Source organism: Acomys minous (assembly GCF_964271855.1).
Source record: "Acomys minous genome assembly, chromosome: 5".
NCBI lineage: Eukaryota > Metazoa > Chordata > Mammalia > Rodentia > Muridae > Acomys > Acomys minous.
Window position 1 is genome coordinate 112,064,277 of NC_140494.1, and position 7,640 is coordinate 112,071,916.

Sequence of the window (7,640 nt, forward strand, 5' to 3'; positions counted from 1 at the left end):
AGCACCACTCTACTCCCACATCCAGGATATATTCTAGGATAAGCATATTTAAGTTAGTCTAATGTCTTTACATTTTCTTCATATTGTAGCATGTATCAGAACCTCTGATTTTTTAGGGTAGATAATATTGAATATGTACATATATAAATAACATTACATACATGAATACACTTGACAGGGCAAGGTTTTATTACCCATTCTGTTAGTGGACACTTGGTTTGCTCTCATCTGTTGGCTTTTACAAACAATGTTATTAACAATGTAGGTGTACAAACATTTAAGTTTACATTTTATTTCATCTGGGTGTCTAGCCAGAATGTGCCTTGTTGAGCCACATGGTAACCCTATTTTTAATTTTTTGAAGAATGAAGATATTGTTTCCATAGTAGCTGTAACTTTCACACTGGGTGCCTAGTTTTTATGAACAGTTAACTATCTCTGAAACATCACCGTGCTACTAATTAGCTCTGCGGCCTTGTGCGACTTAGTTAATGTCCACAACTCTTACTTTCCTTGGTCAGAAAATAGAGTTACCTGGGCATGGTGGTGGTCTACATTGCCATCTCAAAGACAGCCAGGGATATAGATATAGTTAGAGATACAGATAGAGATAGATATTGGTAGATATAGATATAGATATAGATATAGGTAGATACAGATATAGCCTGAACCACCCTCCCCCTAAAAAAGGAAAGAAAAGAAAGAAGGAAGGATGGAGGGAAGGGAGAAGTACTGGGAGGGAGAGAGGGAAAGAAAATAGAGCTAATGCCTGCTTCACAAGCCTCTCTCATCAGGACTAAAGTAGATGACATATGCAAAGCTCTTAGCATGGTAACTGATAGAAACAGGTAGTTAATGTGCTAACTATGTGTTATTTTCCCTCATCTCCTTGCACACCCTGATCACAGCACCTTGGTCCCCTTCCACTCAGGTCTGCCTTGAGATTCAACGAGTGGAAGTTAAGGACACCTATATTAATGAAGAACACACCCCAAGCTTTCCAAACCAGGGGCTGAGCTCTGTCAGGAGCAGAACGTGGTTCTCAGATGACAGGAGTTCCTGCAGCCCCATCCCTTAATTTACGCTATGAGATACCTTCTGTGCTGGCTAGATTAATGTCTACCTGACACAAGCCAGGGTCATTTAGGAACAGGGACTCTCAGTTAGCGAAACAGCCCCCACAAGTAGCGTTCCTCCACAGCCTCTGCATCAGCTCCTGCTTCTCAGTCCCTGCCCTGACTTCTTTAGTGTTGAACTGCAGTGTGGAACTAAATGTTAAGTTGCAACAAACGAATTCTGAATCAAGTTGGTTTTGGTCATGATGTTTTAGCACAGCAATATAAACCCTAACTAAGACATCTTTTATGCTTAAGTAGGCTCTGGTTGACTACGGGAAAAAACTCCCCTATGGTCTGGAGAGATGGCTCTATGGAAAAAGCATGTGGTGCCCAAATGTGCCCAAGTTCAGACCCCCAGAACCAAGCTAAAGCCAGGCCAGTAGCACATGTGTATAGTCTCACCAGTTCTACAGCAATATGAAAGATGAAGACAGGAGAATCCCCAGAAGCTATGGACCAGCTAACCTGATGGTACACAAGAGTCCTATGCTTGTGACATCCACACGTTCCATGGCACCTGATGGCAGTTCTCACAAACACGCACTTCTACAGCATGCATACACCATACACATAAAATTATTTTAAAATCTATGACACCACTCAATGACTGAATCATTCTGCATGTGTGTGCCTCCCTCCCTTCCTCCCTCCTCCCTCCTTCCCTCCCTCTCTCCATCTCTTCTTCTCTCCCTTACCCCCCTTTCTGTTTGTGGTGTGTGTGTGTGTGTGTGTGTGTGTGTGTGTGTGTGTGTGTGTGTGCGCCTGTCCAGGGGAGCATATTGCTCACATAAGTGTATATATATGGAGGTCGTAGGACAATCGCGTTGTCCCTGAGTCCCTGTCTGCTTTGTTTCCTGAGACTGGTCCTCCCTCTGGGTCTTGTCATCTCACCAAGTTGGTTAGGCCAGTCGGTCAGCAAGCCTCGGGGATCTGCCCATGTCCACATTCTCAGTGCTAGTATTGGAAGCACAGATGTGCATCTGGGAGGTTTTTCAAGTGAGGGAAGAAATTCTAGCTCAAAATGAAAAGCTAGGAAGCCTATAAAGAGTGACCTAGGGTCTGAGGAGATTGCTTCTTTTGTTATGTGTTTGTCATACACTCATGAGGACCGGTGTTTGCCCTCACTTGAAAACCTCCTAGGTCCACATCTGTGCTTAATGTTTGTTATTTCAGGTAAGCTGTATACATCTCAACAATAAGAGGCTGCAACCGACACCATCTAAGATTGCTGACTCGCCAGTTTCCTACAACGCTGGAATGAGAAGGGACCATGGGTCAGGTACACGCGATCATTACCCCTTTAATTGGCAGTGTTCCTGCAACTTCATGCTGGCATGTTCCAGGCCCAAAGGTCGAAGATATACTTGAAATAAGGCCAGTTAACCACCAGCTGGGGTCAGAAGTTTGATTCTGGTCTTCATGCTGTCTACCTAAGAGATCAGTAGCCAGGAATATTGACTTCTCCTCCCAGCTTTAGATTTCTTCATTTGCAAACAGAAAGAGGTAAATTAGATTGGCGATGGAATGACATCATCTTTCAGGCTCCTTAGAAAGCCAAGGCGTCTACGAGCCTCTGCTTTCCTTGGCAGTTCGAGGTGTCTTGCAATGTCTTCCACACCTTTTTGTCAAAGCTAAGGAGGCATTTACCAGCAGGAAGCCACTTCTCCACACACATACTTTGCCATTACAGTGTTGGAAGAGTCTTGTGATCGTACCCAGCAACACATAATCAAACACCAGATCCTCGGCATTCAGAACCGACAGGCAGATGAACAATTCAAACACTTCTGTCTAACGCACTCTGACAGCAAAGAGTCGGATAGGTTGATGGTGTCTCAGCCTAGGACAGCCCCCCCCCCGCCCCCCCCCCCGCTGCCTAAGAGAGTGAGTATTCATGGGATGAAAGCTGGGTTTGGCATGAGCAGTGGTCTAAAGGTGGTAGTCCTGGGATGGGAGTGGCAGATCTTTGTCAGCTACAAGGCTCAGGCTCTGAACTCCTCAGCAAAATCCCTCAGTACAAACAGAAAGCATGGTTTCCAGGAGGCTTTGAAGAACTGTGACATAGTTTATTCAGTGCTTCTAAGTAGAGTTGAACAACTGAGATCAGAACTCTTAAGACAAAACAGGAAGAATTTCACAATAAATTACAAATGCTACTCTGTGTTTACAGATAAACTGAGTGTGGTAACAGCACTTTCTTTCATAGGAAAAATTATTTATTTTTTGTCACAAGATGCCAAGGAAAGAGGAATTTTCTTGATATAATATTTTATAGACAGTTTTATTGATTTTTTTTTTTTTTTTTACAAATTAGTACCTTATTTGTGTACGGGTAGCCACATTGTTGGTTGCTATTCTCATCTTTTAAAATCTCTGTCTGTCTCTGTCTCACTTTCTCTGTGTGTATGTGTGTGTGTGTGTGTGTGTGTGTGTGTGTGTGTGTGTGTGTGTGTGCAATTGTATGTATACCACAGAGAACATGTGGAGGTCAGGGGAGCACAATGGGTGCAGATTCTCACCCCCACCCTATTTGAGACAGGGCCTCTTTTTCGCTGCTACGTAGCTGGCAGGTGAACTCCTAGGGACACTCCTATCTCTGCTTTACAGCTTGCTGTAGAAATGCTGCAATCACAGATGTGTGCTGCTGTGTCTGGCTTTTACATCGGTTCTGGGGGCTCTGAACTCAGCTTTTTGTGTTTGCATAGCAAACACTTTACAATATGAAGCCATTTCCTCAGCCCTAATCTCATATTTAATTGTATTCAGTTTTTAAAAATATTTACTTTATCATCATCACTTCATGTGTGTATTTGATCACCACCACCATCATCATAATCATCACTTTGTGCGTATGAGATTTGTGCTCAAGTGCATGAGTCCGTGTGCCACTGCACACGACTGAATAGGTTCTACCAAAGACATCAGGGATGGAACTGAAGACGTCTGGCTTAAGCAGCAAATGTCTTACCTGCTGAACTATCTCACAGGTCCTCCAATGTCTTCATTTGAACTCTACCAACAAGTTAGTAAAACTGGCATACTCTAATTGGTCCACTTCTGTCTTCCTCTCTCTCACTTTTGACCACCAGAGTGCCAGGAGTGTTGGGGATGCTGGGGTCTCTCTACTAATCACCAACAGCATGCCCTTATAGTTACTGATGACGTCATGCTTACTGCCTCCAGATCTGGCATTTGAAAGGTCAGTGCTGCCAGTAGGGATAACGCCTAAGTAGGCCTGATTCTCCAGTCAGGAAATTCCAGGCAGGAGGATGCCTGTCTTTTGCTAGAAAGATAGAGAAAGGCAGATTCCTCTTGCCACATCATTTGAGTGCCTGTGTTGTCTGCTTACAATGCAGGTGTCCTGCACTATGCGCGGAGCACAATCTTTTCTGTTAAGTTTATTACTCCTTGGAGCTAGGTTCAAGCCTAAATTAGGCTGATGTTAAATGGAGCTGGCGGTTGGTTAATCATAACGTGTGTGTTACAGACTGCTCTTCTAAAAAGTGAGACCTGGTATGCGCTGTGCAGGGGTATGGCTGTGTAAACATCTCCCACTGGCTTCCGGTTTCCTGCTCATCACCTCTGGCAGAAGATTTTGCCTTCGGTTTTAATCATTTTGGGTAAGCTTGTAAATACTGAGCAACATACAGATATCAAAGCCTCAACATAATAACCGCAGGCATCTGTGGCCCCTGGAGAAATGAGCGAGGAAGGTCTGACTCACTTTATTAGAGAATAACTTTTCTGATATAAGAAATTGCTGTAATTCTACTAGTACCAGAGACAGGTGGCGGAAATTCATGGCAAGTCACCTACCCATTTTCATTTCAATTATGTGTGTGTTTGAACATTTGGGGCTTACATAATTGTTTTGAGCTGAAGACAGCAGGGGAACACGAGGGTGTCCTGTGTGTTTCAAGGCAATATGAAAATCTGATTTGGAGTGGAAAGGTCACGGCGTTTTCCACAGATGAATGGCTCTGTAGGGAGCAAGATGAAGCTAGGGGTTGAAATTGCCTCAGGGAGATGAGTGGTGTCCCTGAGTGGAGCTCCTCTAGGCACATGGAGCAAGCAGATTCTTAGTCAGTTGGGCCTCAGTTTTCTCATCCTTTAAGAGGAAGGACTCTTAAGATGAAAGAAACCATGGACAGCACATGCAGGGCCAGCACAGCGCCTGCTGGGCTATGACGTCACTGTTCTTGCTGGGCTATGACGTCACCGTTCTCCTCCTCTCTGCCCACAGCTCTTTATTCCCAGCCAGTTTCTATGCTATTGTATCAAGCCTACATCAACAGTTGTCTCAAACCTGGGCTTAGTCTAAATTCAATGTTCCTTGGAAATCTCACCAAATAATAGGTACTCTCGGCCGTCTCTTGATGTTTAATAGATGTCAAATAATGGTAATGTGCTATTATTTAAAAAGTGTTTGTTTCCTGAAGTGACTCAGGGCTGACTTATTCTCTATTCTGTATAGAGACATCTATTTGGCTGTACAATGGCACCCCAGAAAGATGTGGAGTGGTGAATAATTTAACAATTGTACAAAAAAGCATTTTGCACTTCAACAAAGGACATAAAGATGGGATAACCTTTAGTTCAAAACAAATTTTATCTTAAATCCAATTTTCCCTATTTCTCCTTACCCTCTCAAAGGTCAGAAAGAAAAGTGTCTTTTTTTTTCAATTAGCATGCTAAAAACTACAGTTTTATTAAAAATAGTCCAAATAAAATGTGCATCTCTGACCAGTTGACTCCACAGAACAAAAGCTGGAGGCTCTGTCTAGAGCTGGTGGTGAATTTCCTCATAGCCATTACTGTAATTTGTGGTCCTGCTGCCTTTGGGCATGATCATCTCAGTGACAACAGGTGAATATGGGTGACAGAGCCATCTGAGGGGGCTTTTACAAGAAGAGCTCACGTGGGTTAAACCTTGATTGTGCATATGGGTTCATATTTTGAATTGCCTGGCTTCTAGAAAATGACTTAAATTTATTGTCCTTTCCCTTAAGATAGTCTCGTCTTTTGCAATTTTTTTTTTAACTTATTCTGCATCGGACATTGTTCTTAGTGATTTTATGACTTACTTTATTCTTCCAAAATCAATGCATTGAGGCAATCACTGAGGGTCTGGGGCCTGTCTGTTAATAATGGAGTAACAGAAACCACATTACAGTCAACACTAGGAGGGGGCTTTACATATGACTATAAGAAGCCGGGCTCTGAAGCCCACGCTCCTAACAGCTACAACATATAGCGTCTATAACATCAACATCTCCATATTTGAATGCACAATATTGAAATGCAGACTTGTCTGTGAGAAGAACCAGCCCATATGGAGTACTGGAAAACACCAGTGGGCTTCTCACAAACCAAACTTTTCTCTTGGTACATCAGGCAAGACTATGAGGATTGGGAGCTTTTCGACTTTTGCGCTCCATCCTGGGCCTTGGTTCTAAATTTGCTATGCTGTCCTGCTGACTTTGAGTCCTCGGTTTCCTCAGCTATTTACAAGGGGTCAGATGGATGATGGTATGGAGCTCCCCTACCTCTAAAAGTCAGTAGCTTTTAGGTCCAGCACATGAAATGTAAAAGGTAGAGCTCCCTCTATTATATAAACTAATTTTGGCTTATTGTTACTATAGGTGATCATACTTAGTCTTCTCTCAGGGAGACTGGCTGCCTAGTCTGTTAAAAATGAAAGAGTTGGGAACTAAGAAGATGCAATACAGAGCAGCCAAGTCTGATGGTGATGAAAAGAAGCAGAGAAAACTCCATGGAGAGAGAGAGATTTGTATGCAGTCTGCCTAGGGCTTCAGGGGACAGCATGTGACTATACGCATGAGAGTACCAAGCTGTCCTTCTATGGCTCACTTCTGGGAAGACATTCCCTTTCCTTGGAGGTTTATTTCCAACAGCCAAAGTTGTCATTGTCGTCCATGTGTCCATAAGCAGTGTGTAGTCCATATATTGCTCACGGTCGCTAATCAGAATTTTCAAGGGAAATTATTTATTTTATTTTATTGTTTAAATTGTAAGTACAGGAGGGACCCTCAGCCAGCCTACTCTCCACTCTGGGAAGGAGGCTGCTTTCAAAGACCAGAGCTGCAGAGAGGACCTTGTCCTGGTAGCATCTGAGTATCTAGTTCCTTTGTTTCAGAGAGACTTAGCCTTAGTTGTATTTTCTTTCTTTCTTTCTTTCTTTCTTTCTTTCTTTTCCTTTTCCTTTTCCTTTTTCTTTCTTTCTTTCTTTCTTTTTTGTCATTGTTTCACTGTTTCCTGATTTCTTTGTTCTCAACAAAAATAAAGCAAACTTCCCTTCTATACAAAGTATCAAGAATTAGAATTTTGTAACTTGGAAACAAAAAGATTTCAAGTATAAAAAGCCATTCAATTCGCTAGTAATTGAAATAAAACCAATTAGACTCTGAACCTAGAATCTGAGCCACGTAAAGAAGGATGGAGACTTTTATTGGTGGCTGCATTGTTTTTCTGTTGTAAAGACGCATGACTCCCATCAGATTC